The sequence below is a fragment of the Canis aureus genome, chromosome 11 (genome assembly GCF_053574225.1).
Source record: "Canis aureus isolate CA01 chromosome 11, VMU_Caureus_v.1.0, whole genome shotgun sequence".
Classification (NCBI taxonomy): Eukaryota; Metazoa; Chordata; class Mammalia; order Carnivora; family Canidae; genus Canis; species Canis aureus.
In genome coordinates, this window is record NC_135621.1 from 63,298,661 (window position 1) to 63,319,085 (window position 20,425).

Sequence of the window (20,425 nt, forward strand, 5' to 3'; positions counted from 1 at the left end):
CAGCCCAACAAAAAAAAGATTATCAAAAGCAATTACAAGAATCTCTCAGGAAACCTAAGAAATGACCATACCTAGCAATACATTTTTGAAGTTACTATGATTCAATAATCATAAACATTACATTCTAGAATTGTAAAATGCTGAAACTGGAAAAGTTCTTTTCACATTTTACAGACAGGAAAACTAAGACCCGGAGAGGGTAAGTGATCCACTCAAGGTCACTCGGACAATCAGTGACAGAGCTGGGATTGAAGCTCTTCCTATTACAACACAATGTCTTTCAGTTCAAACCATCATTTTCTTATTGTTTTCATTGATGATTGTTTTTCGTTCATTCTTTGATTTCACAATCTCAGTGTGGTGCATTCCCATGGATGGAGTGGATTACAATGTCATAAATTTTTTTTAATTGTGAAACCCAAAGGTCACTTGCATAACTGTCATGATAGGCAGTAGGAGGATGATTTACAGATGCAGGAAATACTCAGCTGCAAAGGATTCCTCTGGCAGTTAACAGTATTCATTCTATGCCACATGCTGGAGTCAGAAGCTGCAACACTCTAACAGAAAAAAAATCCAAGACCAACATAGAACTACATTTCACTGTTTAGTGCTCTTGGGATTAAAATACCAGTATGTCTGAAGACAGAACCCTGACCAACCACGTCTAAGGTTTGGCAAACAGGGCAGGGCAGTAACTGAATGGAGGATTAAAGTCCAGAGGGGATGGATGTGAGGTGAAATCTACTGAGCTCCCCCTATTGGACTGGCCCAGAAGGCACAGCCCACAAAAGAAGAAAATCAGAAAACACTGTCCTCCAAAACAACAATGCAGCACAAGTCCATGGGCTTCTCTGGAGCAGGGGTTAAGGGGTAAATGAGAATGGCAGGAAGCCTGTAAGTATCAGGCCCTTATTTTGCTTAAGTAGTGACAAAGAAGCAACATGGTTAGGGGTCCTCTCATTACAGTTTCCTGGAGGACTTCAGCAATGTTCAGAAATCACTTAGAATGAACTCTCCAGTTCTATATTGTTGGTGGAATGCACAGTTGCTCCCTGGCTCCTGGAAATTTCTTGTAAGCAGATCCTCTGTTAGAGAAGCCCAGCAAAGGGTTCACATGGTCATTCATGTTTGGTGTTTTGCTTTTGTTTTTTTAAGATTTATTTGAGAAAGAGAGCGAGAGCGCATAAGCAGGGGGAAGGGCAGAGGGAGAATGGTTCCCTGCTGAGCAAGGAATCCAATGTAGGACTTGGTCCCAGGACCCTGGGATCATGACCTGAACAGAAGGCAGCCACTTAACCCACTGAGCCACCCACCCAGGCACCCCTCATGGTGTGGTCTCTAAGAATGTCCTGCCCCAGGGCACCTGTAAATCAGGCTCCTAGTCAAGCTCCCTGCTCGGTGGGGAGTCCACTTCTCCCTCTCCTACTTGCTCATGCTCTCTCTCTCTCACTATCTCTGTCATTCTCTCTCAAATAGATAAATAAATTCTTTAAAAAAGAAAGAAAAAAGAATGTCCCACCCCTTAATTGTTCGGTACACAACCTCATAACTATATGTTACAGTCCTGCATTTATCTTGAGATACATAGACATCGGAGTTATTTGGTGTTCCACATAATTTACTTACCTACCTAGTTCAAGTATCTAAACAAAAACATTTCTCTCTTTGGCCAGGATTTGGCTTTCTGATATTTGGTTTATAGCAATAAAAAGAGTAAGAGGCCAGCTAAGTAGATCTTTATTCAGAGGCAGGTAAAAATTGTATATTTAAAGGCTGAGGAAAAGAAACCACATAGAAATACAAATGAATATGTATGCATATTTGTGCATCAGTCAGGAGAGTCCAATTATGTCACAATCATTTTTAAAAAAAACTAAAATTCCAGTGGCATAGAACTACAAAGGTTTATTTCTTGTTCATACCATATGTCAATGGCAGATCACCTGGGGGCTCTCACCCCAATATCCAAGCTCATGGAGTAGCCACGATCTGAAACGCTGCCAGCAAATGCGACAGAAAAAAAAGCAAACCAAGCTACCACAGCTTCCACCTGGAAGTGACACTCATTGACTTTAGTTAACGTTTATTGGCCAAATCAAGTCTGGTGACCATGTCTGCCAATGTCCAGGAAGTGGAATGTTCCCCACAAGGAGAAGAACTGGCAGTTGGTAAATGGTCTTCCATAGCACAGAGGCAAAAGGTTTCAGAGAAGTCAATCTAAGAAGATGTCCTAATATTTGGGGACAAGATATGCTAGGTTATATTACATTATGATTTATTCATCCATTCATTCATTTAACCAGACTATTACTCTTTGCCAAGCACTGGCTAGTGTTACTTCAAAGCCTGTACTATTACCCACTGGCTGTGGGGCCTGCCCAAGTAACCATCCCTTTTTCTCACCAGAATGATCTGGTAAGGGAGCTGGAAGGCCTATGGAATCAGAAGAGAAATGGGTGAAAAGAGAGGAGTGCCTCATCCCGTAGAGGTAAATGAGACCAGACACAAACTTCTGAACAAATAAACTAAAGAACAGCAAAAGAAGAAGAAGAAAGAAGAAAGAAGAAGACGGCTCCAAGTCAAGCTCCCTGCTCGGTGGGAAGTCTACTTCTCCCTCTCCTTGCTCTCTCTCTCACTATCTCTGTCATTCTCTCTCAAATAGAGAAAGAAAAAGAAGAAAGAAGAAAGAAAGAAAAGAAAAAAGAAAGAAAGAAAGAAAGAAAGAAAGAAAGAAAGAAAGAAAAGAAAGAAAGAAGAAAAAAAGAAAAGAAAAGAAAAGAAAAGAAAAGAAAAGAAAAGAAAAGAAAAGAAAAGAAAAGAAAAGAAAAGAAAAAAGAAAAGAAAGGAAGGAAGGAAGGAAGAAAGAAAGAAAGAAAGAAAGAAAGAAAGAAAGAAAGAAAGAAAGAAAGAAAGGAAACCAGCAACAAAAAACGATGAATCATGATGCACAAGGCAAAATAAAATCTGTAAGGGAATAGCAGAGATGGGAAGAATGAGGAGAACCCAGTGAACTAGCAAAGTACATCAGTGAGGGGCATCTGAGAGGAAGGGAGGATGTCAGAGAAGACAGTAAGCCCAAATCAAGGCCTGTCCCCAGACACCAGCCATCAACTGCCCTCAGGTAGGAGTCTATGAACACAGACCCCTGCACTGGGATATGCTCACACACCCTCACCAACAGACCAGTGTGCTTCCCAGCAAGGCTGCAGGCCACTCCATGGCCCAGCTGCCCTCCTGGGACAGCCACCATCTTTCTTTCCCTTTTCCATCTTGAATGGCAATTAGGAGAAGGTTAACTGAGTGTCTTTCTCCCAGGAATCCTCTTCCACTTTTCAAAATCACAGCGTTAGCAAAAGAAAATCCCAGCTTAGGCTAACAGGTAGGAGCGTGGTGCGGCCCTGGGAGCTGCTGTTGGAAGTGGGGAGATTGGGCGAATCTTCCCAGCGGGAGGTTAATACTCATCATTCGGAGTTGCAGCTGAGGCCCATTTGAGTGACAGGCAGCCGGGAGCTGAAAGAGCCGCTCGGATCCCAGAACTGCTGGCATGCGGGCTTGAAAGAGATTTATTTCAGGATAATTAGCTGGGAGTATTAAAGGTGGCCAGGAAGATCCGCAATTACTGTTTAGCAAACAGAAAGGAGACACACACATGCAAAAAAAAAAAAAAAAAAAAGCCAAAAATGAAATTAAAAGACCCAAATTTTTCTCCACTTGAAAGCTGTTGAATAATTGAAAAAAAAAAGCTCAAAGCAACTTTACTATATTCAGACACATATGTAGAAGTGTCAGAGGGGGAAGGAAGGGAAGAAAAGAAGGGAGAGAATGGAGTCTTGGGTGACAAGACTGATGGCAAAAATAGTGTATTCGAGACCAGGGTTTTGGGGTGTAGAATTTATGACAAGTTGTTCCGATATCAAAAGGAACTTTTCATACCTCTTTTCTTTGTTGCTTCCTTTTACCAACACAAAAAGACCTGTGCCAACACTAACATTCCTTGAACTTAAAAAAAAAGATTAAATCAAATCATACTAAAGTACACATAACTGAAACAAGAAAAGTCACATTTCCTAGATATTTGGAAAGAAGGAAGGAAGAAAGAAGAAAGAAGGGAGGAATGCAGGGAAGGAAAGAAGAGGCCCTGAAACTTGATCCTCTGTGCCACGGAAGGAATGAGCAGCTTCACCTGGGGCCAGAGGAGCTTGGTCCTGGCACCTTCCAGAGTCAGAAGGCTGGGTGGGGTATTTCATCCTCCCATTTTTCCACATGTCCACCCTGGCCAGAGACAAGGCTGTCTAAAAATGAAGCCAGAACTTGTTTACCTCCTTTTACCATGCGGTGAACCAAAATAGGATTTTCTAAATAGCCCTCTCAAGGAGAGCCCTGTTCCTGATCGGGGACAGCCAACGTTAAGGAGCATTTTCTTCTCCAAGTCTGGTTACCAACGAAAGCCAAGGAGATAAACGGGGCTGCATGCCTTCATATACTTTCACTTCTGGAGCACTCCAAAGAGGAGCTCAAAAGGTCCCAATCCACTCTCAGAATTCACTCACTAGAGACGCATTCCTTCCTTAGCTTTTAAATGTTCCCTCTCAGGTGTTTTCCCATAAAAAGTCTCCTTGGAGAAAGGATCTTTAAGTTTTTATGAGCTAAGGTCTTAGCCTAGAGTCTTTCAAAAGCCTTCAGAAATAAATGTCAAGCCCCTGGTGGAGGGATCTGAGGAAAGGGGCACCAGACGGGAGGGGTGGGATGAGTGTAAGGAAGGAAGGCAAGGTGGCCTCCCAGGTTCCACCTTCTCAAATCTGGTCAAGTGTGAATACCACACTAACTGCTCAGTAAGGCTGGCAGGCTTACAACGAAAGACTAAGTCTCTGGCCATGTGTGTTTACATCATGCTGAAAAGATCTGTAGAATTTTAAGACACATAAAACAACAGTTTGTATTATTTATGAAAATAAATGGTAAAAGAACAAAAGTATGCACAGCAATGATACGCATAAACGTGTCAGAGGACGAGAGCCTAGGACTTTAGTTCTCACAAGTCTTTATTCTTTAAAACAAGGTAATAATTCCAAAAGGAAATAAAGAAAGGTAAACAGCTTGAGAATTACTATAGAGGGAAGTCTGATTTGCCACACATTCCAGTGTTCCCAGGAAGTGTCATAGAAGGTGTAGGATTCATCAGGGAAGGTTCTGCTCCCACTGGCAAACAGCCTCCATCTCCCATAACTCTCCTGTGTCCACTGCCAGTCCTGACTTAGCCCATGATGTCCTGTAGCCACAGAGAAAAGTTTATTGTTCTTCAGGTCTTACTTTCTTTTTTTTTTAAGATTTTATTTATTCATTCATTCATTCATTCATTCATTCATCAGAGACAAAGAGGCAGAGGCAGAGGCAGGCTCCATGCAGGGAGCCCGAAATGGGCCTCAATGCCGGGTCTCCAGGATCACACTCTGGGCTGAAGGCGGCGCTAAACTGCTGAGCCACCCAGGCTGCCCCAGGTCTTACTTTCTTCATAAGATCACAGGTTCTAGTGGGGAGAATGGTTTCTTCTGCTGGCTCTGGATTTGCCACTGAATCGCCTTCATATAGCTGGGCTGCAGGCATATGAAGGTAGAAAAGAATTCTGGGAGGAGAGGAGGTTCAGTTTTTCAGGCAATTGGGAATAATTACCCAGTGTTAACATATTCACTGGAGTACTGTTTACAATTTTAAAAAAGGAAACAATCTAAATATTTGGCAATAGAAAATAGTTTACACAAATTAAGGCACATCAATAATATGGAATATTTTTTAGATTATTTATTTATTTGAGAGAGAGAAAGAGAGCACAAGTGAGGGGCAAAGGACAGAGGCAGAGTGAGAGAGGGAATCTCAAGCAGACTCTGTGCAGAGCCAACACAGGGCTCCATTTTACAACCCTGAGATCATGACCTGAACCAAAGTCAAGAATCGAATGCTGAACCAACTGAGCTACCCAGCTGCCCCAGTAATATGGAATATTTTACAGAATATTTAAAAGAATGAGAGTTATGGCTAGTCATCCAAGATGTAGTAAATGAAAAATCCAAGTCCCACCTGAAACACTTTCACACTCAAAAAGAAAGAAAAAGGAACACTTGGAACACTTAAAACTAGGCATACAGTATATATACATTTTTACGTTAATGTTATCAGAGCTAGACCACTATATACAATATCAGTCATTATTCTGACCTATACCTCATCACTCTCTACCCCTCTGTGTATACAAAACAAAACTGTCATACAAAACAAAAATGTCAATGTGGCCCTTCTAGCCTTTGGTTTACCCTGGTTATTATATGATCTAAAAGACACTGGAATTACTATATTATCTTTGAGCATAAGAGTCCCTCCCTGGGTACATGAGACAACTTACCTATCCCATAGGCCCTGTCCTTGCCCAAAGAAAAGGTAAAAAGGTATGGAAGAGGTCCCATCCCATAGAAGCTGTTTCTTATCTTGCAGAATCTCCGTATCTCCCCATCTCAGAGCTTATGACTCTTTCCAATCCCACCATGCACCCAACTCCCAAGTTGCTGGAGGTTTCAGAAAGGGAAGCTGTGGGCAAACAATGTCAGCTTTGACTTCATAATACAAAGTTGGCTCCTTCTGAGAATGGGAGAAGAAAACAGAATAAGAATGGAACACAAATTGATTTCAATAAATTATCCTGCTATGGATAGATGGGCAGATGGAAGCAAAAAAGAACAGGCTAGGATATGATAGAGATCTCAGTCAGGGTTCTCTAGAGAAAAGAACCAAAAGGATAGAGAGAGAAAGACAGAGAGAGAGAGCACAAGCTGAATGTATTAGTTCTACTGCCTTGACTCACGTGATGGTACAGGCAAGTCCAAAATCTGTGGGGTAGGTTGGCAGGGTAAAAGCCCAGGAAAGAGTTGCAGTTTGAATCCAAAGGCATCCTTTGTTCTATTAAGGCCATCAACCTGACTGGATGAGACCTACCTATAGTATGGACAGGGATCTGCTTTACTGGAGGTCTACCAATTTAAATGTTAATCTCATCTAAAAAACACCTTCACAGAACATCCAGAATAATGTTTCACCAAAGATCCGTCCATTTTGGCCCAAGTTGACACATAAAATTAAGCATCACAAATAGATACAGAGGAAGACAGACAGCTATAGAAATACATGATAGAAATAGACAGACAGACAAAGATAGAAGATACAGATACATAGTCTCTGGAGAGAAACACTTTCACAATGGTTATTTTAGGAAGAAGTTGAATATATTTCTTACTTGTTAAAGTGTTTTACAATGAGAATGTACTAATACATTATTTGTGGGTGTGTGTTTACATTTTTTTTTTTTTAAAGAACAAAGATTCTGGAGGGAAGGAAGGGAAAAGAATGCTATTTATGCCTCCAAACTGCTGACAAAGGAACTCTGCTGTCCTCTACTGCTCCTTTGTAGAAGGGGTTAGTGCTGCTGTCACCTCTCAGATGCCAGGCGCGGTATGAGGCACTGGATGTGGAGAAACAAATTTAACAAAGGAAGCCCCAACTCATGGAATTTACATTCACATCATCCCATTTCAACAAGCCTATAACATAAGCACTAATGCCCTGCTTTTGCAGATGAGGAAACACAGGCTAGGTGATACTAAAAAAATGTCTCTAGGTCATACATGTTCCAGACCTTATTTTGTCTATCCTCAAATCTCCAGCTCCTCAGGATAAACACTGGACTCCCTCAGCAAAGGGACTCTGCATCTCTTGGATATTAGCACAACAAGCATGTTGCAGCTTTTACAAAGAGATTTCCATTTCCCTTCAGCAGTAAGATAAACTTTCCATCGCCTGCAGCTCCTGGGCCGTGGCTGGCAGCAGCTATATCACAGGCATGCCAAACGCAAAGAAAGTTCGAAGGACAAACGCAGCCAGAAAGCATCAGAGCTTTCCATCCAGCTTCCAGACTTATTATTTCTTATTATTTCTTGAGAGCGTCCACTGCTCTTTTAAAAACAAGGGGCCTATTTTGTGAGCTGCTCAATGGTCTATTTTAAACTCATGGGCTGTGTTTGTTTACATTCAATCCGAGGCCTTGCCCTTTGCAATAAACCGTCACTGGCATCGTAAAGAAAAGCATCGTGGAGACTGCCATATCACTGTTTACAGCTTTCTCACGTGAAGAAAAGGGGTGGAAATCGAATATTTGCAATTGTCCCAGTTCTGAGAGGGCCCTAGAAAAGAAAGATGGTGCCAAGCCTACAAGTCTACGGATTCCTGGGGCAGGAGTGAGTAGTATGTAGGCGCCAGAATGGGAAAGAGTGCCTTCTCACATACCAAAGAGAAGAATAAACATAGTAACTTACTCAACAAACACTTATTGAGCACCAATGATGGTATGCGCCAGGCACTGTTCTAGCTACCTGAATACAACAATGAACACAACAGAGAAGCTGCCCTCAGGAAATGGCATTCTCTTGAGGGGAAGCAGGCAACAAACAATAATTAATAACATATTGTGTTATATATATTATTTTAAATATGATACTAATATGCTAATTATTAATAATAAGAATAAATATGTTGAAGAAACATTCGGTGATACACATACAAACTCAAGACCTTTCCTAAAGAGAAGCCCAGGCCTTAATGTGACATTGGCCAATCATTTAGAAGTTGTGACATCTGAACTCTGAACATTGTTGGTCTGATCTTATCACCACCTTACTCTTCCCTCTTCACCTTAGCCCAAATCTCTGCTCACTGACTGTAGGTTCCAGCATGACCGGGAAGGAAGCCAGATTAATCTGCAACACCCTCCAGCCCCTTCCAGCCTTTTGCCCACAGCAAAGCTGCAGTCTCCACACTGACACCCAGCAGGCCCCCAGTCTTCTGCTCTAAGGCCCTCAGGTAGGGAGAGAAGAGTTTGCTACAAACAAATGTTTATAACTGTACAGGTTTACCTCTAGCAAGTATTTGCTGTTTAAATGTGAAGACCCTCTCCTACAAGGGGAATGCTTAACCCAAAATCCTACCCCTGGTGGAGAAATTTTATACTTTGTGAAACCTGAATAAGCAAGATATTTGTAAGCCAAGAGAACTTCTGGGCACTTTCCTGGGATCATAGAAGTCTCCCACTCTGTCCCTACATCTGCCTCCTGCAGCCTTCACTTGTCTAATGTCAGAGGCAAGTCGTGTTTTCCAAGGACCAGCAGTCACTATATGACACAGGAGCAGGGAGGAAGAGAGGAAGCAAGAGAGACAGACAGATATCAGAGAATCTGCACATGTGAGCAAGACATTTGTTAAGAAGGTCTTTGAACCCCTCAGGGAGAAGAAGTCCATCACAGATCTGATCTCATGGTCTATGCAAAGGGACCCCATACTGCAGTGATGTTTTTGACAAGACCTGTGATTGATTTGCCGGTTCACTAATGAATGGACCTGGAATTGCACATTGCTTTGGCTCTAGAGAAAGCATATGATTACAGCATGCACAGTGGCAAATGCTATAATTAAAGATGCAAAACAGGGTTCATTACACACCCATTTTCAGTGCTTGGAACTTTCTGAAACAGTTTCCTTTTCAGAAGCACCATCTGCAGGTGATAAGCCTCAGGAGACCTTCTTTCACCCAGAACATACAAAAAAAAAAAAAATTAAGGTAGAATTGGGGTAGAGGAAGGGAGCTTATAAATCTTTAGAATGAAAACAAACAAAAAAGCTAACACAAAGGAACCTACCTTTTCCAGGGAAAAAGTGAAAGAAGGATGCACACATCTCTCAGAATAGGGACCCAACCAGCTGGATCTCAAGAGTTGGGACAAATGCTGGCTCTCATTCAGAAGGCCCCACTTGGAAATTGTATCACAGCTCTGAAAGATCGCATCTCAACAGTAGATCACTGTAAGATACGGTTTGTCCTGATACTGAGTTCACAGTGGTTTCTACCAAGCCATTTAAAAATGAATAAAATAACTATAACCACAACAAAGGCAAAAAGAGCCATCATGAATGTATAGCACATCTTCCCCACCAAAGGCACCAAATAAATAGCCTGGGTGTACCTGACATCTCTGACTTGGAGGAGGCAGAGGAAACGGTCCTTATTTTCCAGGTAGGGAAAGGAAGGTAATGAGGCACAGAGAGGTTAGGTGAGCTGCATAAGGAGAAGGAGTAGGACAACAGCCAAATCCGGACAAAAACTGGCACTCCTGATTCCCAATTCAGGGCTCATTCTCCTCAGACTTCACTGTCTCAGAAATGTCAAACATATTATGCAAGAATATCAAGAGTCTGTGTTGAGGCAGAAAAGCTTGTTTCCAGTTAATAAAATTATCAGTACATGCACAGGACAAAAACGCTCTCCCCAACTGAGTGCAGACCACAGAGTAGGCCCTGGGAGCCCAGGCACCGGCCAAGCAGTGCATCCTTTTAAATACTAGCTAACAGTGAGGCTGTGAGATGCTGCACCTCTTATCTGCACCCCTTTCAGGAAGCATAAGTAAATATGAGCTTGAAAGAACCACCACATTTGCAGAAGCAGGGTAGAGGGAGAGGGGGCACAGACGCTTAAAGCACCTATCTGACTAGTCTCAAATTTTGGCCCTCTTCTTGATCCTAAAATATAAAAGGGTGGGGGAGTGTGAAAACAGAAAAAGAACGTCACATGTACAGCTGCAAAGACGGTAAGACTGCAAAATCTGAGCAGGCCAAGCTAGGAAAACCTCACTCTAAACATTCATGCCCTTTGGCCCTCCTCAGGGGGCAAAGGACACTTGGACATGGGCCATGTGTGTGCAAACTGCCTATGTGCATGTACACACATCACAGATTGTTACTTTCTATAATTACTTAAGGAGACATTCATTACACTGAACTAGGAGGTAATTTCAAGAAATCATAGAATCCCTCTCCCTAGTGAGGAAAACTGAGCAAGTCATAGGTCAGCACCTCTGACTTGAGCCAATCTAGAGAAGCACCAATAAAGACCTCCCAAGAGAGATGCAATGGAACCCTCCTCACCTACCTCTACGTGAGCTTAACTGCTTTGCTGCTAGACAGTCCTTCCTTAAGAAGAACTTACATCCCATAGGCTGTGGCTTAAACCACCTCCCTCACTCTGTCCTGTCATTGTCAGAAGCACATTTGCGTTCTTTTGGCAAATTTCAATTTTTCTCTTTAGTACTGGTAGCCACCAAGGATTGCTGAGTAACAGAGGATAGCATGCAGATTTATGTGAAAACAAGTAAAAACCATGGATAAGGATCTTTAATGACAATCTAGATGTGTGTTTCTTCCTTAAGTTGGTATTGGTAATAGTTTAAATCACCAGGCCCATACCTGAGCTGGCTTTTGAGACAACTTCAGGTATTTCTACCTACAATGATCAGTTCAATGAAAGCTCGAAGTTTAATAGTAGCTACAATTTGGGGGGCATTCTATTCCAGTACTAATTAGAATTTCTGGTGTGTATACCAGGAAAAAACTGAAGATTCTAAATTGAAGGTTCAATGAACATTCTGCTAAGGCCACTAACATGTACCCCCACATTGCCCTCATGTCCCTCTTGAAGGGAATCAAGAAATCTGGGCTTTGGATCCTAGTATAACCACTAATATATACCCAGGTTCTGTGCAACTCTAGGGAAATAACAGCCCTGAACTGGAGCATTTTTTCCACCTGTGAAGTAAATTTTTCAGTACAAATGATCTCAAAAGGAGACTAAGATGTCTAAGATTCTGCCTAATAAGTCTGTGATAATAAGATAAAGGTTGTGAACTACTTTTTTTTTTTTTTAAGATTTATTTATTCATGAAAGACACAGAGAGAGAGGCGGAGACACAGGCAGAGGGAGAGGCAGGCTCCATGCAGGGAGCCCAACGCGGGACTCGATCCCAGATCCCAGGATCACGCCCTGATCCGAAGGCAGACGCTCAACCGCTGAGCCACCCAGGCGTCCCACTTGTGAACTACTTAGCTCAATACTTATAAGCACATGGTAAGCACTCAATATAAATGTTCGCTATAACTACCAGTTAGTGATAGGCACTAACAGTTGGCCCAGGCTCACCAGTTGGAAAGAGAGCTTTATGTCCTATCTCACTGCCCTAGAAGAATGCCACCACTGAGCCCCTAAAGATCCAGCAACAGGTAAACTCACACTAGTTGTAGAAAACTGTCCACACCCACAAGTGAGTGTGTGAAACTTTAGAATGATGAGATGTCATAAAGAAAACCACAAAGCCCCCTGAAGTCATCAATTTGGGCTGTTGCCTTGCGGCTAGCCAGCATCACCCCAAATCAGACCAACCCTACACCTTAATTACTCGATTGCTGAGCCTCAGTATCCATCAAAGACCTACCCTGGACCCTGCCTTAATACTACGGTATATGGCTTATGTCATTCACTGTACCTCCTTACTGTTTTCTTCTCCAGCACACACAGGAAGACTGCATGTCCCAGCCTCCCTGGCAGTTGGGTTACGGCCATGCACCTGAGTGAGCTCTGCCCACTGGAATGGTGGTAACAGTGATCATGCAACTTCCGAACCCTTAAAGGCATCCATTTCTCTTCTTCCTTTTTGTGGCAACTGTGAAGGCCACATGTGAAGATGACAAAGTAATATGATGGAAGCCACCTGGATCCAGACAGAGGAGACTTGTCTTAAAAACCTGCCCAATCCACACTGAACTTGACAAAAGCAAAAAATAAACTCCCATAGTGTTATGGCCCAGCTATGTCAGGGCTTGTTTCTGTAGCACAGCTGATTGTATCCTAATTAATAATAAAAAAAAAAAAAGATTCTGGTCCTTCGACATATTAACGGAATGTACATGTATATTTAATATACCTATAGTGTTTTTCAAATTCTGCATTACAAACTATTATTTGGTCCTGAAATCAATTTGATGGATTATAATAACCTTGTTCAATGAAAAATACAATAGAATAGAAAATACCAGGAGCTACCTTTATTATATACGTAAAAACTGTTTCATGAAACGTTTGCTTCAGTTTCATAAGTGTGAGTGATGTATCTGTGTGTGCCAGGTTGTGATATAAACTGCATTTCTTACTGTGGCTTGTGCTCAAAAAATGGAAAGCTTACAGCAATCTCATGAGGTAGGCATTATCCCCATTCCACAGCTAAGGGCACCATTCAGAAGATCTAAGTGATTTTTCAAAGTCACACAGTTACTAAGTGGTGGCACTGGCGTTTGGACTGAGGTCAGTTTACCTCCAAGTCTCATGCATGTCGGTCTTCATCACAGGTGGTACAGCCTGCAGCCACTGGCCCACAGCCACATCAGCCAGCCTCCTCCTGGGGCGCCTGAACATGTAACCTCCAACCTTACCTGGCCCTTCACACATTTTTAGGAGCCGTGTGTGAGCATTCCGATGGCTTCTATTCACAGATATTTCAAACAGATGTGCATTAAAAAAAAAAAAATCACACAAATTTCTCAGCCTATCTGTAAAATAGGTCAGTTTATATTTGATTTTTCCCAAGTGGTGCCTCAAATACCACAGAAGGAAAACCGAGAGAGAAAGGTTAGCTGATGCCAGGCCAATGATGGCAAAGGGGAATCTGATATTTATAAATCCTGAGCATCAGATGGGGAAAAAAAGAAGAAAGAGAATCCATTCTTATAAGGCTAGATAAGGTAAAAGAGAAAAACTTGAACTCTACCAAGACCTATCCATCCCACTTATGCTCACTGATTCCTCGAGTACATCTGTGGACAATTCAAAACTGGATTCAAATATGGTATATGGATACTGTGTATCTTGAAAATCAGTTTGAAATAATCCTGGGAGCTTTGCCCCTTTAAATATCAATCTACATGGTTATCAGCTTGACTCCTATGCAACTCGGGCCTTGATTCTTTGGGAAATGTGAACATTCTGTTGTCTGATTCAGAAGCTGGAAGCAGCATCATAGGTCTGATTATGCCTAGTGACAGTAGACCGGCAAGGGGCCATGGAGGAGTCTAGGGGCCACTTCCACGGGTGTGCAGATAATCACAGTGCTAAAGAAGACCAGTAACTTGAAATTTTACTTGGAATGGACAGAGAACGTGCTATAGCCAAGTTCATCTCTAACCCCTTGGAGCTAAAATTTAAAAGAAGCTCTGGAATGGCAAACAAGTCTTGACTGGCAGCTTCCCGGGAAGGGAGGTCTACTCTCAGTAGGTGGTATGGTGCAGGATCTCCAGCCTTAGGGCCAGCAGAGGAGCTTCCTGCCTCCAGGCAACCAGGCCTAATTCCCTGCAAGGAAGCAGGCAACAAAATGAACAGGGTTCTGAGAGCATTACTCACCCACTTTACCTAGGGTCTACTCTATTGTACCAAGGCCCTTCAGAGTCACGACCAGAGGCAGACCTTTTTGCTTCCTTGAGGGTCACCTAAAAATCCACAATCATATAAGGTTAGCAAGAATGGCTTTGTCACCCCCATGCCCTGCCCAGGCAGCTCCACTCTCAAACCCACCTAACAGGCACAGGCGGACTCATCACGACTCCCAGCCCCTTTCCAGCTGACAGAGTGCTCCTTGAGGCGGGATCTTTCACGTCGAATATTTCCAGCTCAAATATTCCATCAGAAACATTTGGGCCCCATCTGAGCTCACACGTTCTGGCATGGCCTCGCCCACAGCCCTCCCCACCCACCCCCAAGAAATAACAGTCTGATGTTCCTTCTCTCCTCTGTCTCTTTGGGAAGGGAAGATGTTACTCACTAACCTAAAGAGTGTATTTAAAAATTGCAGCTGACTGCCATAGTAAATTCATGTCATGTTTTTATGATAGATAATATTTCAGAGACACAGTCCTGAATAGAACCTTAAAAAAAAAAAAAAACACCCTTCTTAGAAATACAATTTCTGTTCAGAAACTCAGCTGCCCGCTTTCGGCTGTTACTTCTATAGAGAAAACATGTTCTGGATTCTAGCAGACAGGCAACAAAGCCAGCGAGGGGCCAGCGCAAGGAGGAGAGCGTGTGTAACTTAGACTTAATGTGGGAAACTCCAGTCATGGTAGCACACCTTTAAATCTCATTAAGCCGCTTCTAGGTATCAAAGGTGGGCCAGTCGAGCCATTTCCTGAGTCCTGTCAAGTACAGGGTACAGGAAATTGACAAAAGAGCTTCCATTAGTCGAGCCAAAATTCGCACGGCCCTATTATTAAGATGCAGCCTAGTCTGATCACCCTCTTAATCTATCAAAAACCCCAAAAGGATAATCTTTTAAAAGCTTCCCCCTTGCCCACCCTTTGAACCCCCAAGCCCTTTCCTTCTTTGTTGCTTAAATCAAGGTAAGTTGATTTTGTGCAAAGTTTGGAGGAGAGACATACTGGTAGCTGGTAGGTGACAAAAGACAAACCAGAGACTTCTCTACCTGGAAACTGTTCCCTTTGATTCAAGACGGAATGTCACCACTTTGTAAACAAAGATGATTTAAAAATGCTGCCTTCCTGATTCTTTCTTTCTTTTTTTTTTTTCTTTTTTTTTCCCAGAGTCTTCTCACGGTACCTGGCACTCTCAAAAACCCCATTAGGCACACCACAAGAATACTCAAAGGGATTACGTGCTCTTTGCTGGTTTTGTTTTATAAGCCAGGGGCCACTGAAAGAAAATAGTGCCTCCCGTCCAGGTGTCCCTGCTTGGCAAAATAATGGATGCAGATTGTGTGATCTGGAGCTAAGGGACATTAACACCCTCAGACCTCTGGCAGGCACACCGGCAGGCCAGCTCCAGCGAGGCCTCGACGAGCAGAGCAAGACTCACTGGCACCCCCGGACACTTCTCGATAACGGCTTTTATTCTGGGACCAGACTGGAAGGCAGGTGCTCCTCCCCCTCATGTAGAATGAGTCAGGAGCTGAATGGACATGCAAGATGGACTGCCTGCATTATTGATTTAAGACGGCCAGCTGACGGTACACTGCGCCTCCTTTTATTTATTTCCACAAGGTACATCTTTCTCTAAACTGAATTGTCTTTGATTTGAAAGCCGGGGTGTCTTCCCCCACCCCCACCCCAAAGAAACCGAATCCCATCTCGACACAGCTGCTCAAAGGCAGCCTGGTGGCTGTTACCTACCGAGGCAAGCTTTTGTGCTGCCGAAGGGAAGACAAGGCCCGCGCTGTGAACATAATTTTTGATCATCCCTGTTTAAATATGCTAAGTGTCAATCAGAGAAGTTTGAAGAACATTATAATTACAAAATATCTTCCTGCTCTATAATCAGTATTGTTTGTTATAGTGGCCTGAATGGTGATAACGATTTCAATATGTAATCCGTGGAACTTACAAATACCCATTTCACATGTGCGTTTAGGAAACACACAGGCAAGAGGGAGAACAAACAGAAAGGACCACACCAGTCAATGGCATGTTTGGAGGGCTGAGAGATCCTCCTCATGACGGCAACAGTGATGCTGCAACAGTAATGCAATGTTCTCCACCTCAGGGGACATTCTGTGGCCACAACCCCCGGCCTAGAACACTGGGTCAGGATTCTTCGGGTTCACCAAGTGATTGGCTACTGCCTCAATTTTACTTTCACCTCGTGTGGGATCTTGTGGGACTCAGCCTAAGCCAGCATGCTCCCACAGCCACTGTCAAACTGGGGTTCTATGTGTCTCGTGTGTTCTGAAAAGGCAAGAGTGAGAAAGCTCACCAAGCCACCTGGACAGGAGAGGAAGAATGACTAAGCCAGGCTGGCTGGGGACTTCATCTGCTTTGCTTTGAAAGCCTCTCACCCTCTAAGAGGCATACTGGAAATGAATTTTGAAAGAAGCCCCTGATACACCCTCAGCCTTCCCTTCACTTTGGAAACTGAGAAGCAAACCTACCCATCCAACATCTCTCCACCCTACCTACGCTGGCTTCCTTCACATCCACCTCCCAGAGCCCCCAGCGCTGACGACAGAATCATCTGCCAGCACTCCAGGGCCAGCACAAGAACTGGACAGAACTGGCTGCCTTCCTGAGGGCCCTTCATGAGCCATCAGAGAAGCAAGCTCCAGCGAAAGACAGAATCCGCCTTCACTGGCTTCCTTATACCTACACGGTCAAGTCCACACTTTCTAGGCTGCAATCCCATGCTGCCAACCATCTGGCTCCAGCCTTGCAATTCAGCCTGCCTACAGAAACCCTTTAATTCACAGTTCCCCATGTCCCACCTTTGCTAGTGCCTTCTCCTGATCTGAGGGCATTGCCCAGCTCTCCTGCTCCAGCAATCTAGATCTTACCAGATCTCACTCACATCCATACCAACCTCCCCACACTATGACACCCAGTCTGATGTTCAGGCTCTCTCACTTGGCACACCTGGGATGTGTACCCTTCAGAAGAATTACAGAATTTGAGAGTAAGACATGGCCTTACATATCACCTAATACAGCACCCTTCAGTTCTTCAAGTGAGAATCCAAAGGGTATACTCGGGTTTCCCAACCTGCAGACCAGAGGCCTTGCTCCTGGGCCATGGAGCTTCATGAGCTTAGAAGGCAAGTTCCCACTTGCTGCTTATCCCTGTTCTCTCCAGAGCTTCCCATGGTGCCCTCCCTGCAGAGGAGCTAGAACAAGCTGGCAAATGAAGTCTCTGCTGCCATTATGATTTAGGATGCCTAACTATTCTTAAGGCCATAAGGTCTCTTTGTATTTTTTCCACAATGTGTAGCTTTCTCCAAAGTAAATCATTTCTTACTTAAAAGCCATGTTACCCTTATCTCTTCTTTTGCTTTTTCCCTTCTTCCCCTCCCCTCAAAGTGAATCCTTTTGTCAAGGCAATAGACATCTTCCTTAATTGCCACAGTGTTTCTTCCCAATTATCACACCACAGGTTTCCATCCAAGGTCCCAAATTCTGGATCTTATTCTAGGGAAAGGCAGATAAAATAAAAATGCCAAGAGACAAGCTGCAGAGAAAAAGAAAGCAAGGACCCTACCCTCTCTGAGTCCTGGCCACTACTTACCAGACTGTACCATACCCCACACCTTGGGGATTTCACAGTGGCCCTCATGTCCTTTCAAGTCTAACAGTACGTTTATGAGGTTTTATCTGTTTCACTCTCAGTTTGGAATTACAGTTTTTCTTTTGAACAAGGCCAGGAAGTGGCCACTGTAACTTGTTAGCCAAGTCATATGAGAACATAAAAGCAGGTGTACAGTGTATGTTCCAACTCAAAGATAACATTAGCTTGGGGTATATAGGGATGGCTTCATGGGAAAAACAGGATTTGAAGTAGGCCTGAAGAGACAAATTGGATTTGGACAGTGTTTCAAGTGGGGGACATGAGGAGACACAGTCACCACAGTCATCCAGTGTGCCAGGAGACAATTAACCAAGACTGAATATGAACTACAATATCCCTCAAACAATGTCCATGAGTGACACAGTCAAGAGATTTCCTCCTATCACTTGGATGAATGGAGAAAAGGGGGATGGGGAGGCAGGGAGAGAAGGACAGAAAGTCAGAAGATCTCTGAGAGGACAAAGCAACCAAACACTCCTCCTAAGGCCCACAGTCAAAGGCAGAGGACTTTGAGAAAGCTACTGCTGACTGTTGGGAAGGGCCCTGGGGACATTTCCCTTTCCTGTGTCCCCCGTCTTCACCAGCACCCTCCACAGAAGGGATAATAAAATATTAATTCTATCTGATCTGGGGCCACCCAAGCAGTATCATATCACATGATACTTTAATGACCACAATTCAGGCAACACAGCCTGGCTGTGAAGGAGGAACTCCTCTCCTAGCCCAAATCCAAAAGGTGCTCATGTTACTGGAAATAACAGGAAGTGAGGCTCAGAAACTGAGCATGGGACCCCATGAATGCACCAGGGCCCCCTGGGAGCTTGCTCTGTTATAGGATAGAAAGGCATCTACCACTTTCCACCTTGTTCCTCATCACCGCTAAAGTGAGCTGTTCTTCAGCGTATGGTGTCACTCCAGAACTAATAAAATGTGAAAGTCTAATTGTATTAGCAATTTCCCATCATATTCTATTAATATGTATCATATTGGTATCCATTTTCACTAATGTGACATGAAAGGCAGTAATGTGATTACTTTTTTAGTGAAAACAAATGCTAATGTAATGAAATGTTGACCACATAAGCTGGGAGATATGGCAACCAGCAGGTATTTGGGACTTTCTTATTCTTAAAAAAAAAAAAGAAGGAGGAGGAGAAAGAGGAGGTGAAGGAAGAGGGAGGTTTCAATCAGAACTGGGCAAAAATATCTCAACTATGCCATGGAAGTTCATAGCCAAAAACCTGCCAACAGAGCTCTCCTCTAGGGCAGAGCCTGGCACACTATAGGTTAAGAGGCACAATGGGAGGCAAGTCAATATAGAGTTAAGACGCGGTTGTTGACATCAGAGAGATCTGCCTTCATACTCCGGAATTTTCTAGCTGGGAACTTGGGGCAAGTTAATTTCCCTAAGCCTTGGTTTCAGCATTTGAATAGCAGAGATAATAACAGCATCAAACTCAGAGATTCTTAATAGAATTAAATGAGATCATGCTTGTAAAGCACTTGGCAGTATCTGGCACATAGTGAATGTTCACAAAATCTCAGAAATTATTATTGTGATAGACATAAGAGCAGAACAGTCTAAAACTTTTTGTCCAATAATATTAGTTCATGTTCAGCATGTAGTCCTTTAAAACATGCCCTTGTTCTGGAATATTCTACCTTCTTTGGAAGATGCAGAAGAAAATGCTACATTCAAACAATAAGAAAAAGAAAACATGGGAAATGGAAAATAAACCTCCCCACAAGCCCTTCTGAATTATGTTCACTGCTAAGAATAAGTGAGATTTTAGGATCAAATGTGCAAAGAGCAAGTACCATTTTGAAGTGTAAAAAAAGTGTTGCTTTTGTTGTTATTTTCATCCAGGTCCTTCGTCCCTTCCTGCTAGTTCAGAAGTGAAAACCCAAACCCCCTTACTGTGCTGACCAGGAGACAAGAGAGGTATTTACTTAGAGACTTGGGCACTGCCAGGGCCACAGAGGATACGAACAAGCTGCCACCGGCCTCTGACCCAGGCCCCTAACCAGCAGGGTGGTAGGTACTCTAACAGAGATGTGGCCTTTCAGAGGCTCTTCACGGCCAGGGCTCATGCAGGAGGAAAGCTAGTGACAAGAGACAGGACAAGAAGGCCTCTTGTGCTGGTTCCCCAACAGGATCATATAGGTCTGGCTACTGAAAACTCCCAGAGCAATTGGACTGCCAGAGGCTCTGACTCTACAACATGGGCCTAAGAGAACCAAACCACTTAGCCATCAACTTTGACTTGTAACAAGCAACTCAAAGTTTTTCCATGGTCCAGCATCCCTAAAGCATACCATCCCCTGGATATTTGGAAAGAACATCTATGAAATGAGAATGGGTTTGTCCAAGGTTCCTGGTGTCCTTCCATCC

The 20,425-nt window shown here is 43.3% G+C and overlaps 2 long non-coding RNA genes across 4 annotated transcripts in view; both read right to left on the reverse strand.

Moving 5' to 3' along the window:
• The window catches only part of LOC144324199 (uncharacterized), a 584,277-nt gene that overhangs the window by 534,364 nt on the left and 29,488 nt on the right, over positions 1-20,425 (reverse strand). The gene's annotated exons all lie outside the window — the stretch shown is intronic.
• Positions 5,028-12,388, reverse strand: LOC144324207 (uncharacterized). Its single transcript, XR_013389730.1, has 2 exons — positions 5,509-12,388; positions 5,028-5,272 (listed from the first exon to the last, which is right to left on the reverse strand). It is a non-coding gene; the product is annotated as an uncharacterized LOC144324207 (long non-coding RNA).